The sequence below is a fragment of the Hemitrygon akajei genome, chromosome 2, assembly GCF_048418815.1.
Source record: "Hemitrygon akajei chromosome 2, sHemAka1.3, whole genome shotgun sequence".
NCBI lineage: Eukaryota > Metazoa > Chordata > Chondrichthyes > Myliobatiformes > Dasyatidae > Hemitrygon > Hemitrygon akajei.
Window position 1 is genome coordinate 145,709,013 of NC_133125.1, and position 21,543 is coordinate 145,730,555.

Consider the following 21,543-nt stretch of genomic DNA (forward strand, 5'->3'; position numbering starts at 1 on the left):
ACTCTATGACTCTTTGACACAATCATTATCTTTCCCGGGGTTAACCTGAACTACACTCAATAATCTGGGTAGGCTAACAACATTCCCTTCTGCCCTACCACTTGCTCTGTATTTCTTTTCCATATTTGACTTCCCTGCACTTGGAATCATTGTCATGCAATGCGGAAACACCATGGAAATTGGTCTATGCTGACCAAGGTGCCCGTCCAAGCTAGTCCCGCATGCCAGTGGATGGGTGCATGAAACTCTAACCTCCCCAATCCATGTACCTGTTCAACTCTTTTAAAATTTGTCATTGTACCTGCCTCGTCTACTTCCTCTGACAGCTCACCGCACATTGATACTATTCCTTGTGTGAAAGAGGTGTCCCTTATGTTCCTCTGTCATCTTTTCCGCTTTGCTATATCCTCTATTTCTTGATTCTCCAACTCTGGGAAAAGCTTCAATATATTCACCCTATCTATGTCTCTCTTGAAATTCTTCATCTCTACTTGATCATCTTTCAGTCTCCTAGTGTCTAAAGAATAAAGTCAGTCTGTCCTTTTAACTCAGTCCCTCAGGTCCTGGCACCATCCTAGTGGATTGTTTCTGCACTCTTTCCACCTTAATAACATCTTTCCTAGAGCAGGATGACCAAAACTGAACATGATACTCCAAGTGCAGCCTGATCTGTGTCTTGTACGACTGCTCCTTGACCTCCCTACTCCCTCCTTACTTACTGCTCTGCTTTATGAAGGTCAGCATGCTAAAACCATGTTATTCTGTGAACTATACACTTTCCTTCCAAGGTCTTTCTGTTCCATAACATCACCCAGGGCTCTGCCTTTCACCGTGAATATTCTACCTGAATTTGACTTTCCAAAATACAAATCTTGCCCTCACTGAATTAATTTCCATTTGCCAATCCTTGGTCTGCTTACTCAGCTGACAGCCCCGCCCCATAATTCTTGATAACCTTCATTGTCCATGAATCTCCTATGTTAGAGTAATCTGCAAAATTACTCATTGCGCCTTGACCATTCTCTTCCCAGTCGTGCACAGACCAACCTCTGAGGCACACCACTAGACATGGGGCTCCAGTTCCACAACTAATATTCTGGCATGACCCTGTGCTTTATACCACCAATCCAATTAGGTGTACGTTGAGTCAATTCTCCCTGGATTTATGCAACCTAACCTTCCAAATCAGCCTTACTAAGTCCATAAAAATTACATTCACCAGTGACTAGTGCTGTTCCGTAGGGGTGAGTGTTGGGGCCACTTCTTTTTATGCTGTATATAAATGATTTAGATGATGGACTAGATTTCTTGCCAAGTTTGCAGATGATACAAAGATTGGTGGTGGGGCAGGTACTTTTGAGGGAATGGTAGGATGCAGAAGGACTTGGAAAGATTAGGAAAATGGGCACGAAAGTGGTAAATGAAATACAATGTTGTAAAATGCTTGCTCCTGGATTTTAGTAGTAGAAATAAATGTGCGGACTATTTTCTAAATGGGGAGAAAATCCCGAAATCTGAGATGCAAAGGGACTTGGGAGTCCTTGAGCAGAACACCCTAAAGGTTAACTTGCAGGTTGAGTCAATAGTGACGAAGACAAATGCCAAATTAGCATTCATTTCAAGTGGTCTAGAATACAAGAGCTGAGGCTTTATAAGGCACTGGTGAGGCCTCACCTTGAGTATTGTGAACAGTTTTGGGCTCCTCATCTTAGAAAGGATGTGCAGGGATTGGCGAGGGTCCAGAGGAGGTTCAGAAAGATAATTCCAGAAATGAAAGGGTTAACATATGAGGAATCTTTGATGGCGATGATCTGTATTCGCTTGGATTTAGAAGGACGAGGGTGTTATCTCATTGAAAGCTTTTGAATGTTGAAAGACATAGATACAGTCAATGTGGTAAGAATGTTTCCCATGGAGGGAGAGTCTAGGACGAGAGGGCTGAGCTTCAGGATAGAGGGGCGCCCTTTCAAAGCAGAGAAGCGGAGAAATTTCTTTAGCCAAAGGATGGTGAATTTGTGGAATTTGCTGCCACAGGCAGCTGTGGAGGCCAGGTTGTTGGGTGTATTTAAGGCAGAGATTGATAGGTTCTTGATTGGACATTGCATCAAAGTTTATGGGGAAAGGCCGGGAAATGGGGATGAGGAGGAGAAAAAAAAGGATCAGCAATGATTGAATGGTGGAGCAGACTCGATGGGCCAGATGGGATTCTGTTCCTACGTCTTATGGTCTTATTATGGTCTTATTTACTGTCCTACCCTCATCAGCTTTCTTGGTCAAAAAGCTTGATTAAGTCTGAAAGACATGATTGTCTATGCACAAAGCCATACTGACTACACCTAATCAACTCCTGCCTTTCCAAATGTCTGTGTATCTTATCCCTCAGAATCTTCTCCAGTAACTTACTAGCTACTGCACAGATGTCAGACTTACTGGCCTATATTTCCCCGGTCTTTGGTTGTCACCATTCTGAAGTAAAATCATTACTTGCACTATCCTCCAGTCAGCTAGCATGTCACTGGTGATTAACCATTGTACAAATATCTCAGCCCGGGATCTTTTGTCAGGATTATTCTAACTTGCTTTATTTGAACTTTTCCTAGCTGTGATGTAAGATCTTTAACCTGGAACATTAACTCCGTTCCCCCCATTACTGACACCGCAAACTGGCATTTTCTTCGTTTATTACAGTTAAACCTTATTGTGTAAGTCAACTTACTTGGACTCAGACTGGACCCGGGTCTCAGAGAAACTCCAAAACATTCTGTTGTCCAGGTGTTTCGAAGTCAGACATCTAAAACAAAAACACGTTCATACAATTTACATCTGCAGCATTTCTGATCTTCGTCCTGCTCAGGATGGTGAGTCAGCTTCGGGAATCACTGTCAATTTTCCACTTGAGGTTGTAGCAGAGTAAAGAATATCAAATGTTCAAACCTCATTCACCCGATGTACACTGCCCCTCCCACAGTGTGCCTGGGGGTGGTGGTCTGGGGTAAAGGGTCTGAGCTTGGGGGTTCTGGGCTGTGATGGTCCTGGAGGGTCTGGATGGTGAGGGTCAGAGTGAAGGGTCTTCGGGTGGTGAAGGGTCTGAGAGTGGGGGATCAGGGTGTGATGTGTCTGAAGGTGAAGAATCTGGATGACAGGTCTTGAGTGAGGCTCTGGGGGTGAAGATATTTATGGTGATGGTTTGGGGTGAAGGGTCTCGAGCTGATTGGGGTTTTCTGGGGTGGGGATGCTCAGGGTGGGGCACAGGTGATGGGGTATCTGGGATGGGGGTTATCGTGGTGGGGTCTAATCCATGGACCTGTCAAAATGCCTTGTCAACACCTCGACTGTATCTGCCTCCACCACCATTCCCGGCACCCACTCGCTCTGCGTGGGAAACCTGTCCCTCCCATCTCCTTTAAACTCCCTCAACTGAAAAACATGCCCTCTGGTGTTAGACATTTCAACCCCGGGAAAAAAGAGTCTGCCTGTCTGCTGTCTATTCTCTCAGAAGTCTCTTCTGCACCCTCTCCAAATCCTCAACGTCCTTCCTGAAATACAGCACCCAGAATCAAACTGGATTTTATAAAACTGCAGTGTAATCTTTTGGCTCTTCATCTCCGCCTCGACTGGTAAAGTCAAGCACGCTGTACTCCTTCAGCACCCGAGGCAGGACCCTTCATATTCACCTTCCCTGTCAGCAGAGACCACAGTATCCCTACGACACCGTAACCCAGGAGCTGTTCACTCCCCCCGCTGTCCACGTCACATCACAGCCCGAATCCTTCACCTCCCACATCCTCAGCCAACTCCCAGGTGTACCCCTCATCCAGGATCGATTGAGGAGGGGTTGGTGAAGGAGTAGAGAGAGAGGGAGGAGGAGAGAGGCAAACAAAGACAAATACTAAGACAGAGGGAGAGAGGCAGAGAGGGGAGAGAGTGAGTGTGTGTGAGAGAGGTAGATGGAACAGAGTGGATGAGAGGGTCAGGGGTAAAGAGAGACTGGGCAACAGAGTTGTGTGTGAGTGAATGAGTATCTGTGTGTTGGGGGGAGAGAGAGAGAGAGAGAGAGAGAGAGAGAGAGAGAGAGAGAGAGAGAGAGAGAGAGAGAGAGAGAGAGAGAGAGAGAGAGAGAGAGAGAGAGAGAGAGAGAGAGAGAGAGAGAACAGGAAGAGAGACTGAGACAGAAACCATGGACTGGTAACCATATAACCATATAACAATTACAGCACGGAAACAAGCCACCTCGGTCCTTCTAGTCCGTGTCGAACGCTTGCTCTCACCTAGTCTCACCGACCGCACTCAGCCCGTAACCCTCCATTCCTTTCCTGTCCGTACATCTATCCAAATTTTTTTAAATGACAATATCGAACCTGCCTCGACCACTTCTACTGGAAGCTCGTTGCACACAGCTACCACTCTCTGAGTAAAGAAGTTCCCCCTCGTGTTACCCCTAAACTTTTGCCCCTTAACTCTCAACTCAAAACTAAGTGGTAACTAAGGGAGTGATGGTGATGGACTACGGAAAGCCCTGTGTCAGAGTGGACATGGGTTGTCTGAGTGAACACAGAAACGTACCACATGGAAACAGGCCATTCGTTTCAACCGCTTCGTGCTGACCGGTGGCAACCTTTCAGCATTAATTGGTAGCCCAGCACGTAGCCCATACCCTCTGTCTGGAACGACTGACGACACAGGATGAAATGCCCGGCTATGGCCAAAGCCCGGTCAGGGGGATGGTTCAGGACAAGCTGGAAGGAAGGACCAGAGAGCTTGTATACTGAAAGCCTGTCCAGGGAATAGTGTTGAGCGGCTGAACGATCGCGGATTCTAAACAAATTCCCATCGAAGGCAGGCACAGGTTTGGAAGGATGCTCCACAGTGAACAAGAGATGGAGTTGAGGGACTGCCCAGTGGATCATCAGGAGTCAAGGACTGGTTCCTCGAGGAGAGTGGTAATGACAGCAGGTTCAAAAAGAGAGTGAGTGGGGGCAGACGGGGAGACGATTATCCACAGTGGGGAGGCTGTACCCCTGAGCATCTCACAACATGATCAGCCAGTCAGGGTCACCACAGCTGATCAGACACCTCATCACACCCTTCTGTACCAACCCCCATACCCCTCCACCGCCTTGGCAGAATGTAGGAGAGCCTGGGTAAAGGCCCTTCAGCCCATCATCTGTGCTAGCTAAATCTCTTCAGTCTGAATATGATCCACACCCTCCATTTGTTGTGAATGTGTGTGTCTGTCCGGATTCTTTTTAAACGTTACTCTCGTATCTGCTCCACCACCAACCCTGGCAGCACATTCCTGTCCTCCACCACCGTCAGTGCCAAAACCTGCCCTGCACATCCCCCATAAACTCCCTCCCCATTACCTTTCATGCATGCATGCTCTCTCATATTTGGCAATTCCACCCTTTGCTTCCCATTAGCTTAAAAACTTCTATTGGGTCTCCATTTAGCCTCCAACAATCTCAAAATCGCTTCATTTCTGTTTGGAAATACACCCAGTGACTGATCCTCTGTATCTCCCTGAGGTAGAGAACTCCAGAGAGTCATACCCTCTGGGGTTAAGAAAGTTCCTTCACCTCTCTCCCGGATGGACAGCACTTTGTTTGGAGGGGAGACTGGATACGGACAGGAAGGCAACATCCATCAATCAGGACCCCCAACACTCGGGACATTCCTTCGTCTCATTACTCCCATCGTGGAGGAGTACAGGAGACTGAAGATGCACACTCAAAGTTTTTGAAACTGTTCTTCCCTTCTGCCATCAGATTTCTGAATGGTCCATAAACCCATGACACTACCTCACTATTTTGCTCTCTTTTTCCACTATTTATTTATGTTTAACATATTCCTAATTGTAACTTATAATTATGTTTTATGCCTTGCACAGTCCTGCTGCCTCAAAACAATAAATTTCATAGCATATGTTGATGATAATGAAAGCTTGATTCTGATTCTGATTTGTCATTGGGGTAAGAGTTATTCCCCACGTCTTCTGTGTCCAAACCCCGAAGGTCCTTCTACACCTGAGAACTATTTTTTTAATTCCTCCTCACAAAACCAATCTTCGACCCCAGGAATCAAACTGGTGAACTTTCCTTGTATTCCCCCAAACTTGTTCCTTAATAAAGGAGAGCAGACAGGTGTGGTGCACAGTGCTTTACTGTGTCAGGGACCCGGGTTCAGCTTCTGCTGTCTGTAAGGAGTTTCTACATTCTCTCTGTGACCGCACGGGTTTCCTCCGGGGGCTCCAGTTTCCTCCCACAATCCAAGGATGTACTGGTTGGTAGGTTAATTGGTCACTGTAAATTGTCCCATGATTAGGCTGAGTTAAATCAGGGGCAGTTCAAAGGGCTGGAAGAGCTTAGTCTGTGCTATATCTCATAAATAAATCAATAATTTCCATGTAAGTCTCCCAAGGGCACTAAGTAATTGGAGCAAAATGACTCCCCTCTTGTTCTCAGATCCTCTGGCAGTGAAATGCTACTTGTCTTGCTAATTGCTCACTGGACGTGTGTGTTAGCTTTCACTGATTGGTGTCCAAAGCCTCCCAGCTCCCATGAACATCATTGCCTAAAATGTTTCTTTTTCCATTTTCCCACCGTCGTGAATGGCTCTGTGTTTGTCTCATATCATAATCGAACTCCACACCCTTACACATTCAATTAAATGGTTGATATCTCTTTATATTCTCCACCTGTGTCTCTGCATTCTTGCAGCGAGTGTGAATGAGAGTGAGAGACCAGAGAGCAGGAAGTGAATGAAACAACAAGACTGCAGAGGAGTGATGTGTGAAAAATTGTTGTAGTGAGAGGGGCAGACACTCAGAATGGGCTAATCAGCAGAGTCTAAAATCTACCTAGAAACGCCAAGACATTGAGAAACAGAGGCAGGAGTCAGAGAGAGGAAATGGCAGAGTTGTCGACACAAAGGAAGGCTGGGAACAAGATGGAGAGAGGGGGATTTTGTTCTCACCTGGAAATCTTCTCCATGACTTTCCAATGTCCATGAGTGAAGGAGGATTAAACACACCAGATATCTCTGTAAAATAAATCAACAAGATGTTAGACAGGCAGAAAGAACCAAGTGATTAAAGCATCACTTTGGTGAGCTCAGCTCAGCTGTACCAGTTTTGTGGACGCCATGCTCTCTCTTGCCCCCAGTCTTGGTCTAACTTGCTGCAGAACTGCTGAAGGTATTTATAAGCATCTGATTGCACCAGTCCTGCCCCCTCCTTCAGTTAAGCAGCTCTCTGTTATCATGAAAGCAGAACCACATCCTGGGCCACAGCAGGTGTGAACATAGAGAATTTGAGTCCATACTGGAAGGTCAACACTGGGAAGCACCATCTCTTGAATGAATGGAGAAACCTGTGAATATCAGGTGAATTTTTCAATACCATATTCGAACACCTGACAGTTTCTCTGTTACCTGATGGAAACTTTGATGTTCTGCATCAACCAGGGTTCCCCCAACTTGCCTTCTCTTCCTCTGACCATGACAGGGACGGGCTGGCACTGTCCTATGGTGTAGTCAGGTGGCATGGCAAAAACACCAGGCACCCATGTGATCACAGAGCGTTGGGAGCCAAAGGGGATTTCCCACACACAAAACCATGCTGGTTATCTCTAGTCCTTGCCTTTCAAATGCACAGCAACCCTGTCTCTCAGAATCCCCAGCAATATCTTTCCAGCTCCTGGTATTCGGTTCACAGGCTGTAATACCCCAGCTTGTCATTACAGCCCTTGTTTAATAGCAGCCCAGTATGAGCCATCCTCCCACCTTCCAGCACCTCTCCAAAGGCTGAGGAAGGTAGAAATTGTCTGTCAGAGCCTCAGCATTCTCCTCCCTTGCTGCCCACAGCATCTTCAGATAGAACTAGTCAGGGCCCAGTGGCATATCCATCCAATCTAATCTGCTTCAGGACCTCCAACACTTCATACTTTGTAACGCTGGGATGTTTTAAAAATTTATCATATATTACATTGTACTGCTGCTGCAAATATAACAAATATTAAACCTGGCAACACACACAAAATGCTGGTGGAACGCAGCAGGCCAGGCAGCATCTATAAGAAGAAATACAGTTGACTGTGCTTCTTCCTATAGAGTCGACTGTACTTCTCCCTATAGATGCTGCCTGGCCTGCTGCGTTCCACCAGCATTTTGTGTGTGTTGCTTGAATTTCCAGCATCTGCAGATTTCCTCGTGTTTGCGAAATATTAAACCTAATTCTTATTCCACGATATCCTTGTACTCTCCCCTGAATCCTGAACCTTCTCTGATCCTCACTGCGATAAATACCAATGAGAAATGTCATCCAGTTTAAGATGGTTCTGCTGAAGGTGTGTGACGGCCTACTGGTGGTTTTCAAAGCATTAAATTTGACTAAATACTCTATTAATAGCACTTTTTATATGCAGAATTGTGGTAAATGATCACTGCAATGGAGAGGTGAATGAAGGGGAGGCTGATCTGAGGGTTGATACGTGTGCGTGCGGGATGGAGTCAGCAGTGATCACTGCAATGGAGAGGTGAAGGAAGGGGAGGCTGATCTGAGGGTTGATACGTGTGCGTGCGGGATGGAGTCAGCAGTGATCACTGCAATGGAGAGGTGAAGGAAGGGGAGGCTGATCTGAGGGTTGATACGTGTGCGTGCAGGATGGAGTCAGCAGTGAGGTCGAGGAATATTCCAGGAGAAGTTGGAGGGAAGTGGAGAAGTTGGAGTGAGCGGAGTGGAGAGAAGTTGAAGAGGAGTCTGTCCACCTAAACCCGGAGTGATCTTTGATCCATCTAAGGGTCACAGTGATTTGGAAATGTTGAGTAAGGGCTGGAAGTGATCCAGAGAGTATCGCTGTGGTGGGGCCCAGGTCCGAGTGCAGGGGATGAGCTGGTACTTGTACAATTTAAATGCCAGGACTTGTTGAGCCCAGTCTCTGTTCCTATCGATCCACGGGGTCTGAGAGGAGCTGCATCTGGACACACTCCCTGCAGACACAGTCACCAGAGACACTGGACTGTTCACGGATCTCCCACATCTCACCAGAGGGGTATACAACTCTGCTGACTGCCATTTCTACCTCTGCAGTTAGCACTGGGTTATGATAAAGAAAAGGAAACACCACACCTGGACAGACTGCACCTGCTCACCTCTCAGCCACCTCACCAAAGCTTCACCTGTCAAAGCGTCTGCATATCGACCTCAAAACAGCCACTCTCAAAATGAGCCCTGCACAATGGCCATTCCTCCTGGAACTTAATGTGCTTGAACCCTGCTTGGTCTGCTGGTGGAGACAAATGCACAGCAATCCCATCAAAGGCATCATCTCCCTTACTACCTCACATGTCCCCTCCTAAAGTCTCACTGGATGAAACCCCCCAACACCCCCACTCCCTGGGAGATCCTCTTGAAGTACAACTGAAATGTCCCAGATCAGAAAGAGTCCCCTCTCTGACCACCCCACCCTCATCAAGCTCGTAGAATTCTGTACCCTGGAACCTTGAGCTACCCATCTTGACTCTCACTCAGCCATCTGTCCATCCAAATATCTCATATATATTCTTCACCACATTATTGACCTGTGCTGGCACCTTCAGGAACTTGTGCACCAAGATCCCTTTGTTGCTCAATACACCCCTGGGTGACCCTGTTCCTGCTGTCTGTCCCACTCTTACTGGACCTTCCCAGTATGAAGTATCGCTTCACACTTACGAGGATTAAATCGTACCTGCCGTTACTCTGTCCAGTGCACCTGTTCATTCAGGTGGCCTTGTGGTTAGTATAACACTATTGTAGTGCAATGATCTGGTTTTGAATTCTGCTCTGTGTAAACCTTCATTGGCTCTAATCCCCTTCAAAATTCCCTGTTCTCTCCTTAAACCGACTCACTCCCTCTTGTTTTAATAGCAGACCATGGAGAAAGATTCTGACCTTTGACCCTATCTGTGGAATACATATCAAATCAAGGTGAGTATATTGTCGTGTGCACACGTGTGATGAGGAACAGTTACAATGAAATACATCCACCAATATCACAGGTATGTGGGTTCAGACAACACGTGGAACATAAACTATACATAATTACATAGATACATTTTTCCAAGAGTACCACACCTTATCGTTGGGTTTGGAGGCTTGTGTACCTCAATGACCCAGAGATCTATGTTAGCTGGAAGTAGGGCTCTATGTTTTGGCTCTCGGTAGGGTCACACATGCCAAACAGGTCAAAGGTAGAGGGCAGACTAAGAGTGGTCCACTGGTCCTCCAAGTTCGGGGGTTCAGCTCACGGCTAACAAACCTGACCAGTAAAACAATATTGTTACAGAAACAGCAATGAAGAATCATTCTACATCTGAGTGAGACGATATTCCTGAATCTCTCTCCAGCTAGGACTTGCGTGACTGACAGTAGTGTAAACTGAGAGGAAGTTGTTGAAGTGATGAAGGAAGCCCTGAACACTCCAGAGATAGAGGATCTTCATTGCTGCCCTCAATGCCAGCAGCCCAACAGGCAGTAAGTTTGGACAAAGTGGCTCCGCTAAACTATTCAAGCCAAACGGTGCTCTTGGATTTCACTGGGTATTTTCTATTGTTGCTTTTCAATGGTATCACTAGATTTTTCCAGTTCACTGAAAAGTTTAAACTACAACGGCAAATGCATTTTCACACCAAGGTGCTGGGATCGAACATAGGTTGTAAATACAGGAGAGACAGGTGAACAGGAATGAGCGCTTTGAATGCTCTCAATATTATGGAAAGAAGAATAAGTCATTGTGCTGCAATAGTAAAGTCTAGATCCGTGAACACTACCGATGGCTAGAGACAGGGATAAACAGTTACTGTTTTTACTGAGATTAAATCAAAACAGAGGTGTTTTTCCTGATAACGTGATATGTGGTCAGAAGTTTATTTTGAAATGTGACAATATTCAAACTAGTTCACCTCTGACACTTGCCAAGGAGATACTATAGATGGCGTCTATGGCCATACAATTAAATTTGAGATGGGGGCAATAGATTCAGGTTTTTATTGTCAAGTACACCAGGGTGCAATGAAATTCACCTTATACATGGTAATTACAAAAGCAATAAATAGTGACAAGCAGAGATCAACAATTGTAGTACAGAAAGAAATAGTTGTAGTTACACTGGAAGGAATCATTAAAGAAGATGTTTCTGCTTATCCATTACTGAAAACTGGATAAGCCGTTTAGGCCATGGACAGGTAAAAAGAGGAAGGTGTGATTGAGTTTTATGCTTTGAGTGCACACTCAGAAATTGATGCTGCATGTTCAATTGATGAGGAACATTAAATAAAGCATTTTATTAATGTTCAACATGGAAGAGTCGAAAAGACCACAAAGAATGTTGTTAGGACAAGAGAGTCTATGTTGTATTGGGAAGTTGGTCAGTCTAGTGTTTATTCCTTGGAATGTAAGTGAATGAGAGCTGACCTTAAAAAGTATTTAAAATGATGACAGACATACATCACTCCACTTCGCCTGCTCCACTGCTGTTCATGCTGCTGACTTACAACTGCACTGCCAGGTTTAGTTCAAACTGCATCATCATGTCCACTGATGGTACCACAGTGGTTGGACTCATCAGCAACAATGCCGAGTCAGTATGCTGAGAGATTGTACAGAGGCTTGTCAGATGGTACGAGAACAACAGCCTGAGTCTCAGTGTGGATAAGAGGAAAGAGATGATTGTGGACTTCAGGAAGGAACACATCAGCCACTCTCCATTGCACATCAATGGGTCCACCATGAAGAGAGAAAAGAGCATAAAGTTTCTTGGTGTGTACATAACAAGCAATCTAACCTGGATCACAACTACTTAAGAATGTTGTTAGGACAAGAGGGTCTATGTTGTATTGGGAACTTAGTAAGGCTAGTGTTTATTCCTTGGAATGTAAGTGAATGAGAGCTGACCTTAAAAAGTATTTAAAATGATGACGGACATACATCACTCGACTTCGCCTGCCCCGGTATTGATCACACTGCTGACTCATGACTACACTGGCAGATTCAACACAAACTGCGTCAAGTTCAGGAAGGAGGTATGGAATCACCAGGACTGGGCTGCCAGACTGGGTAACAGCTTCTTCCCTCAGTTTGGGGGTCTAATAAATACCCTGCCACCATTGTGGTCTTGTCACTAGAAGAGCGAGCTGTTTACTGTACTGTTTACTGTTTACCTGTGCTGTGCTTAATTTGGAATTGTATTTTATTAACTGACTGTATAATATTTTGATACATGTGCTGTGTGTGATTTACGTTGTGGGGATCAATTGGAATCAGAATTGCTTTATTCTTGTCACCTGTACTGAGCTCGTCTTGCACACTGTTCACACAGATCAAATCGTTACACCGTGCATTGAAGTAGAACAATGACAGAATGCAGAATAAAGTGCAACAGCTACAGAGGAAGTACAGTGTAGGTAAATAAAAGTTGCAAGATCACAATGTGATAGATAGTGAGGCAGATACAATAGCATCATTTAAGAAGAACTTGTATATGGGCCGAACACAGGATATTCAATCCAGCTGTCTGGTTACAGTGGTCGACATGGACTTTTTGGGCAGAAGGGCCTGTATCTATGCTGTACAGCTCAATAGCTCTAGGAGCATGTCAGAGTGGCTTCAATGCATGCATGATTTTGGAATTCTTAGATAGAGGGATGAGGCAGGAAAGGTACATTTTTGGATCTCAAGAACAAAATGGTGTAGGTTTAAGATCAAAGATATGAGATTTAAAATCACATGAGGTCAATTCCTTCGTGTTTAAGGTGGTGCATATTTGGAGTGAGAAGTAGTGGTAGAGGTGGGCACATCAGGAACAGTTAAAAGCCATCTGGATGAGTACATGGATAGAAGAGGTGTGGGAGACCGGGAGTCAAACAAGGACAGATGGGACTAGCTCACTAAGGAACAAAGTGGAAGGGCCTGCTTCCACGCTACAACCCAAGAATTGCACCCACTTCTGACACCAGACATCAGGAAGGACATTGGGGTCACACAGACAATTGATTACAATGTTTCTAGATCTGAAGGAATTCTGCCTTAAGGTTAAAATTGAAAAGTGTAGTGATCTTGGAGAAAGAACACTGACAGGAGGAGAGCAAGATGGTGATTTATTTCAATAAGGTGAGAAAAGTAAAGCTGTTTCCAACTACCACAGTAATGCACAAATTTAAAACTTGGACAAATAAGAGAGAAGGTGGATGTGAGGAACAAGTCTTTTTGAAGGAATGCATGATTTGAAAACATTTTCATGCAGTGCAGCTATGAAGACCAATTCTTTATATAACCAGGTATGATTTGCGGAGGGCTATTTCATGGGTGAAGAGACAATTTCAAACAAGGTTGGAGGCGACATCGGATGCATGGCAACTCTGGCAGGGTTTACAACACATTACCCCCTACAAAGCAAAACTCAATAGCATGAATGGCAGTGATGCTTCACTACCAGATCAACTCAACACCTTCTATGCCTGCTTTGAGAGGGAGAACACAACTACAGCTGTGAAGATCCCTGCTGCATCTGATGATCCTGTGATCTCTGTCTCAGAGGCTGATGTTAGGCTGTCTTTAAAGATATTGTACTGTTGAAGGGCAGAAGGTCCTGATGGAGTACCTGGTAAGTCTCTGAAAACCTGTGCTAACCAACTAGCAGGAGTATTCAAGGACATTTTCAACCTCTCACTGCTATAGATGGAAGTTCTCACTTGCTTCAAAAAGGCAACAATTATACCAGTGACTGAGAAGAATAATGTGAGTGGCCTTAATGACTGTCTTCCGGTAGCACTCACATCGACAGTGATGAAATGCTTTGAGAGGCTGGTCATGATGAGACTGAACTCCTGCCTCAGCAAGGACCTGGACAATTGCCACAATAGATCAATGGCAGACTCAGTCTCAATGGCTCTCCACATGGCTGTAGACCACCTGGACAACACAGCAATCTCAAGGACTCCGGTCAGATTGTGTTGATACAGTGTTGAGGCTGATTTCGCCAACTCAGGCCTATCGCATAACAGGTATAGGAGTTAAAACCATGGCATGAAAATTTTAATTCATAAAACTTGCACTCAGCATTGTCATTCATTAAGTGAGGGAAAGTATCTGCTCAGTGACTACATACACATTGCACAGGTACAAATGAGATCAGATCACGGCAGTCATTCATGACTTATGACAGCTTGTAATATATTTATGTTCAACTCAAATTATAACAGATATTGCCTTTCTCAAACCCAAATCAGATTGCTGTACACACAAGTCAGATCAGATAATTAAATCTGGGATAAGACCAATTATACATTTGCAGCATTGAAGCAAGCACCTGTAACAGATTCTGCTCCATTGATACATATTCTTTCCACATTTTCCTGGTGTCACACTAAATGAATTTGTTTGCAATTCTGATGTCTCTGCAGCTTAAGCTAAGTTTTGAACTCCAGATCAGTTAAATCACATTTTATAAATTGCTCTTCTTCTGTCCAGAGGGATCTCCACTACTGGAGTACCCCGAGGATCAGTGAGATCTTGGGGTTCATGTCTAGAAGACACTCAAAGCTGCTGCGCAAGCTGACAGTGCTGTTAAGGAGGTGTATGGTGTGTTGGCATTCATCAACCATGGGGTTAAGTTCAAGAGCTGTGAAGTAACATTACAGCTATGTAAGACCTCGGTCAGACCCCACATGGAGTACTGTATTCAGTTCTGGTCAACTTACTACAGGAAGGATGTGGATACTATAGAGAGAGTGCAGAGGAGAATTACAAGGATGCTGTTCGGATTGGAGAGCATACCTTATGAGAATTGGTTAGAAACATAGAAAACCTACAGTACAATACAGGCCCTTCAAAGTTGTGCTGAACATGTCCTTACCTTAGGCTTACCTATAGCCCTCTATTTTACGAAGCTCCATGTACCTATCTAAAAGCCTCTTAAAAGACCCTATCATATCTGCCTCCACCACTGTTGCCAGCAGCCCATTCCATGCACTCACCACTCTCTGAGTAAAAAACTTACCCTGACATCTCCTCTGTAGCTACTCCCCAGCACCTTAAACCTGTGTCCTCTTGTGGCAACCATTTCAGCCCGCAGAAAAAGCCTCTGACCATCCACATGATGAATGCCTCTCATCATCTTGTACACCTCTATCAGGTCACCCCTCATCCTTCGTCGTTCCAAGGAGAAAAGGCCAAGTTCACTCAACCTATTCTCATAAGGCATGCTCCCCAATCCAGGCAACATCCTTGTAAATCTCCTCTGCACCCTTTCTATGGCTTCCACATCATTCCTATAGTGAGGCAACCAGAACGGAGCACAGTGCACCCAGTGGGGTCTGACCAGGGTCCTATATAGCTGCAACGTTACGACTCAGCTCTTAAATTCAATTCTACGATTGATGAATGCCAATGCACCATATGCCCTCTTAACCACAGAGTCAACCAGCACGGCTGCTTTGAGCGTCCTATGGACTCGGACCCCATGATCACTCTGGTCCTCCACACTGCTAAGAGTCTTACCATCAATACTATATTCTGTCATCATATTTGATCTACCAAAATGAACCACTTCACACTTATCTGGGTTGAACTCCATCTACCACTTCTCACCCCAGTTTTGCAACCTATCAATGTCCTGCTGTAACCCCTGACAGCCCTCCACACTATCCACAACACCTACAACCTTTGTGTCATCAGCAAACTTACTAACCCATCCCTCCACTTCCTCATCCAGGTCATTTATAAAAATCATGAAGAGTAAGGGTCCCAGAACAGATCCCTGAGGCACTCTCTGAATGACTGACCTCAATGCAGAATATGACCCTTCTACAACCAATTTTTGCCTTCTGTGGGCAAGCCAGTTCTGGATCCACAAAGCAATGTCCCCTTGGATCCCATGCCCCCTTACTTTCTCAGTAAGCGTTGCATGGGGTACCTTATCAAATGCCTTGCTGAAATCCATATACACTACATCTACTGCTCTTCCTTCATCAATGTGTTTAGTCACATCCTCAGAAAATTCAATCAGGCTTGTAAGGCACAACTTGCCCATTACAAAGCCATGCTGACCACTCCTAATCATATCAAATGTTCATAAATCCTGCCTCTCAGGATCTTCTCCATCAACTTACCATTCACTAAGGTAAGACTCACTGGCCTATTATTTCCTGGGCTATCTCTGCTCCCTTTCTTGAATAAAGGAACAACATCTCCAACCCTCCAATCCTCTGGAACTTCTCCCATTCCCACTGATGATGCAAAGATCATTGCCAGAGGCTCTGCAGTCTCTTCCCTCACCTCCCACAGTAGCCTGGGGTACATCTCATCTGGTCCCGGCGACTTATCCAACTTGATGCTTTCCAAAAGTCCAGCACATCCTCTTTCTTAATATCTACATGCTCAAGCTTTTCAAGCTTTTGGTTGAGTGAACTTGGCCTTTTCTCCTTGGAGTGATGGAGGATGAGAGGTGACCTGATGGAGGTGTATAAGATGATGAGGGGCATGATCGTGTCGATACTCAGAGGATTTTCCCAGGGCTGAAATGGCTAACAAGAGGGGCATAGTTTTAAGGTGCTTGGAAGTAAGTGCAAGGAGGATGTCAGAGTTAAGTTTTTCTCCCAGAGAGCAATGGATGCACGGAATGCAGAGCCAGCAATGGTGGTAGAGGCAGATACAATGGGGTTTTTTAAGAGACTCTTAGATAGGTACATGGAGCTTAGAAAAATAGTAGACTGTACTATGGAAATCCTTGGCAGTTTCTAGAGTGGGGTACATGGTTGACACAACATAGTGGTCCGAAGGGCCTGTAATGTGCTGTAGATTTCTATGTTCTATGTTCTTTTGCTGCTCTGTTGTCATCACTGCCAGCATCTCCTTCTAAATTACTTTGGCCAACTCTCTCATACCACTGTAATTTCCTTTACTCCACTGAAATACCACTACATCAGACTTTACTTTCTCCCTATCAAATTTCAAGTTTGAACTCAATCATATTGTGATCACTGCTTTTTAAGGTTTTTCTTTACCTTAAGCTTCCATATCACCTCCGGTTCATTACGTAACACCCAATCCAGTATAGCCGATCCCCTCGTAGGCTCAACGACAAACTGCTCTAAAAAGCCATCTCATAGGCATTCAACAAACTCACTCTCTTGAGATCCATTACCAACCTGATTTGCCCAATCTACCAGCATGTTGAAATCTCCCATGATTATCACAACATTGCCCTTTTGACACACCTTTTCTATTTCCTGTTGAAATCTGTGGTCCACATCCCGGCTACTGTTGGGAGGCCTGTATATAACTGCCATCAGTGTTCTTTTACCCACAAGGATTCAACATCTTCCTGTCCCATGTCACATCTTTCTACTGATCTGATGCCATTTTTTCCCAACAGAGCCATGCTACCCCTTCTGCCTACCTTCCTCTCCTTCAGATACAACATATAATCTTCACCTTTCAGCTCCCAACTACAACCGTCCTTCAGCCACGATTCAGTGATGGCTACAACATCACACCTGACAATCTGTAAAAGTTCCACAACATCATTCACCTTACTTCTTATGCTCCGTGCATTGAGATATAACACTTTGAGTACTGCTTTTGCTCTCTCTTCGATTCTGCATTGCAAATGCACTGATACTCACTCTGCAAGTGGCAATATTGTCCTATCATCTGTCTGTCGTTCCTGACAGTCTGACTGCATGCTATCTTTGCTTGTTTACCATCTGTCCTATCCTGAGTCCCTTCACTCTGGTTCCCACTCCCTGCCAAATTAGTTTAAACCCTCCCCAACAGCTCTAACAAACCTGGCCATAAGAATATTGGTCCCCCTTGGGTTCAGGTGCAACCTGTCACTCCTGAACAGTTCATAACTCCCCCAGAAGAGATCCCAACGATCGAAGAACGTGAAGCCCTGGCCCCTGCACCAGCTTCTCAGTCATGCATTAACATGCCAAATTATCCTGTTTTTACCCTCACTGGCATGTGGCACAGGTAACAATCCAGAAATTACTACCCTGGGGGTCCTGCCTCTCAGCTTTCTGCCTAGCTCTCTAAATTCTCTCTTTAGGATCTCTTTGCTTTTCCTTCCTGTGTCATTGGTACCAACCTGCGAGAAGACATCTGGCTGCTCTTCCTTCCCCTCCAAAGTGCTGTGGACTGGATCTGAGATGGCCCTGACCCAGGTGTGGTCCCACTGTACACAGCAGACCGTGTGGTCTATCTGTACACAATATTCCAAGTGTGGTCCAACCATATACAGTACACCAAGTGTGGTCTAACTGTACACTGTGTCCCAAGTGTGGTCTAACTGTACACAATATTCCAAGTGTGGTCTAACTGTACACATTTGTCCCTATTGTCTAACTGCACATGTTTTTCCATGAGTGGTCTAACTGTACACAGTACTCCAAGCATGGCGTAACTATAGACAGAACACCAAGGTTTGTCTAATATTCCAAGTGTGATTTAACCGTAGACAATATTCCAAGTGTGGCCCAACTCTACACATCATTCAAAAAGTTGTCTAACCATAGACAATACTCCATGTGTAGTCAATCTGTACATGATATTCCACGTGTTGTCTGACTGTAAACAGTATTCCAAGTGTGGTCTAACTCTGTTTTGTAAAGATGCAAGATAACAAACCAACTTTTATATTCTTGAACACCATATACCTTCTTCACCACCCTATCCACCGGCGTTGCCACTTTCACGTAGATGTGACCTTAAAGTGCAAGGTCACTCTGTCCATCTGTATTCTCTAGTGCCATACCATTTATTGTACATGTCTGACACAGACACAGTAACTCTGTGACCACCTTTGCACCAAAATAGACCTTTGTGGTTTTTAGTTATTTCCTGTAAACATTCGTTATAATTTGTATTATCAATGCAGCTAGAAAGAAGGCAAGACAGCACCTGTATTTCAGTGGGAGTTTTAAAAGATTTGGTTTGTCTCCTGAAACACTGAAAGCCTTCTATAGATGTGCCATGGAGAGAATTCTGATAGGCTGCATCATTGTCTGACTGGGGGGACTACTGCATAGGACTGAAAGAAGCTACAGAAAGTTGTAAGCAAATCACAAACAAGAGAAAATCTTCAGATGCTGGAAATCCAAAACAACACACACAAAATGCTGGAGGAACTCAGCAGGCCAGGCAGCATCTATGGAAAAAGGTACAGAAAACATTTCGGGCCTAAATCCTCCAGCAGGACTTGTAAAATTAGGAAGTTGTAAAATTATTCAGCTTCATCTTGGGTTCTAGCCTCCATAGTATCGAAGACATCTTCAAGGAGCAAGGCAGCGTCCATTATTAATGACTCCCATCATCCAGGACATGCCCTCTTCACATTGTGAATTGAACTGAATTGACTTTATTTCTTACACCCTTCACATACATAAGGAGTAAACATTTTGAAATTACATCTCCGTCTAAATGTGCAATTTGCAATCATAGTAATTTATAATAAGTAATTCAGTCAATCTAACATAGAGCACACTCAAATCAGCGTGAGTTAATCAGTCCAGTGGCCTGTCTCCATTCTTCCTCTAATCCACAACCAGCTCCTTTGTTTTGTGACATTGAGGGAGAGGTTGTTTTCTTTACACCACTGTGTCAGAGAGATGACTTCTTCCCTGTAGGACATCTCGTTATTTTTTGAGATAGGTCAATGAATGTAGTGTTGTCGGCAGATTTAATTAGTAGGTTAGAGCTGTGGATGGTGACACAGTCATGGGTATACAGGGAGTAAAGGAGGGGACTCAGTACACAGCCCTGAGGGGCTCCTGTATTGAGAGTCAGAGGGTTGGAGGTGAGGGAGCCCACTCTTACAACCTGCTGGCGATCTACAGAAAGTCCAGGATCCAACTGCACAAGGCAGGGTCAAGACCAAGGTCTCTGAGCTTCTTGTCAAGCCTGGATGGAACTATGGTGTTGAATGCTGAACTGTAGTCCAAGAACAGCATTCTCACATAAGCATCTTTCTTCTCCAGATGTGTAAGGACAGTATGTAGAGCAGTGGCTATTGTGTTACCGCCAGGTAGGAGGTACAGAAGACTGAAAGCAAACACTCTGCGATTCAGGGACAGCTTTTTCCCCTCTGCCGTAAATGGACATTGAACCATGAAGACAATCTCACTGTTTTTTATATTATTTATTTTTTATAATCTAACCATTCAATTGATATATATATTTGTACTGTAATTGATTTAATTATTTTTATTTCTATACTTATCATTTATTGCATTGTACTGCTGCTGCTAAGTTAACCAATTTCACAATATTTGCTGGTGATAATAAAACTGATTATGATTCTAAATTAAGCTTAACATATTGTCTTTTCTCGTGAATGCTTCTTATCTGATGCCACCATCCCAGGCGACATGCTAGTGAATCTACAAAGCACTCTCTCCACGCTAACCACTTCCTTCCTGTAGTATGGTAACCAGAACTGCACACAGTACTCCAAGCGTGCTCTAATGCTATAAAATATCATATCAACTTTTATATTCTTGCTCTAACCTATGGCTGGAATGCCGTATGCTTTCTCCACCACCCTAATGACCTGCATTGCAAGCTTTCATGGAGCAATGTCCATAAACCCCAAGGACTCTCTGTTCATCAACGTACTTTAGTGCCTGACCATTTACTGTACCTGTCTCACATGTACACAGCAGCACCGTGACCACCTTTGCTCCAAATTGGACTTATTTTGTTTTTAGTTTGTCATTTCTTGTAAAAAAGTCATTATAATTTATGCCTAATTTAAGGTCCTGTCTCGTGGACGCAGCTTATCTGATGCTACGTATGTGCCCATGATACTGCTGCAAGAAAGCTTTTCATTGTACCTGTGCAGTACTGTGCAAAAGTTTGAGGTACATATATACAGGCAGGGCCCAGGTCTTCTGCACAGTACTGGAGTAATTTTATGTACCGCACTGTATGCAGTTCAAAAAAATACAGATCTAATGACATACTGTATGTGAGTGATGATAAACCTCATTCTGATGTGGGTCTCGAGTGTGGATTGAGTGGTAACAGGGCAGGGAGAGAGGAATCGTAACACCATAAAATATAGGAGCAGATTTGGCTGCTCCAGTTTTTCTTTCAGCCCTAAACTCCTGCCTTCTCCCTGTATCCCTTCATGCCCTGACCAATCAAAACTCTATCAACCTCTGCCTTAAGTATATATAAAGACTTGGCCTTCACAGCTGACTATGGCAAAGAATTGCACAGATTCTCCATCATCTGGCTAAAGAAATTCCTCCTCATCTCCGTTCTAAAAGGACGCCTCTCTGTTTTAAGACTGTGTCCACTGGTTTTAGATTCTCCCACGAGGGCCATTACCATTCAATTGGTTTCAATGAGATCACCCTCATTCTTCTGAATTCCAGTGAATACAGGCCCAGAGTCATCAAACGCTCTTCATATGACAAGCCGTTCAATCCTGAAATCACTTTTGTGAATCTCTTTCGAACCTTCTCCTGTTTCAGCACAGCCTTTCTAAAATAAGGGGCCCAAAACTG

The 21,543-nt window shown here is 44.5% G+C and overlaps 1 protein-coding gene and 1 long non-coding RNA gene across 2 annotated transcripts in view; one reads left to right on the top strand and one right to left on the bottom strand.

Moving 5' to 3' along the window:
• Positions 1-21,543, top strand: part of LOC140716482 (complement C1q tumor necrosis factor-related protein 3-like) — a 77,632-nt gene that overhangs the window by 31,763 nt on the left and 24,326 nt on the right. The window lies entirely within an intron of this gene.
• On the bottom strand, positions 2,744-7,178 carry LOC140716502 (uncharacterized). Its single transcript, XR_012096306.1, has 3 exons — positions 7,125-7,178; positions 6,973-7,038; positions 2,744-2,791 (listed from the first exon to the last, which is right to left on the bottom strand). It is a non-coding gene; the product is annotated as an uncharacterized lncRNA (long non-coding RNA).